This window comes from Giraffa tippelskirchi, chromosome 13 (assembly GCF_054371585.1).
Source record: "Giraffa tippelskirchi isolate mGirTip1 chromosome 13, T2T-mGirTip1v1.2.pri, whole genome shotgun sequence".
Lineage (NCBI taxonomy): Eukaryota > Metazoa > Chordata > Mammalia > Artiodactyla > Giraffidae > Giraffa > Giraffa tippelskirchi.
In genome coordinates, this window is record NC_137287.1 from 30,825,828 (window position 1) to 30,826,207 (window position 380).

General features: G+C 32.1%; 1 protein-coding gene across 4 annotated transcripts in view; it reads left to right on the forward strand.

The window, feature by feature from the left end:
* Positions 1-380, forward strand: part of GSPT1 (G1 to S phase transition 1) — a 29,400-nt gene that overhangs the window by 27,735 nt on the left and 1,285 nt on the right. The window lies entirely within an intron of this gene.

The following is a 380-nucleotide window of genomic DNA, read 5'->3' on the forward strand; positions in this document are numbered from 1 at the left end:
ATAAAGAATAGTCAGTGCGCATATTAGTTCCAATTCTATTCAGCAAAAACTTTACTGTCTATCTGCTGAATGTTAGGAGTTGTGCCAAGCACCAGGAATATGATGGATATGGTCCCTGAGCTTTATTTCAGAGGAAACTATATAAAGATGGTATACATTTAAAATCATTATCTTAAAAGTCTTCTTGATGATAGTGGAACTGGCTATTGGGGCTTTCCTATTAATATAACAAAATGAGAATTTTAGTTACCAATTAGAAATTAATGTAGCAAGAATTTTTAACTTCAGAATTTTTTTTTCCCCTAAAGAATAGCTTGGCTTTTAGGTTTTTCATAAGACCAAATGGATTTTGTATGTCTAATAATAGAGTCTGAGAGCCC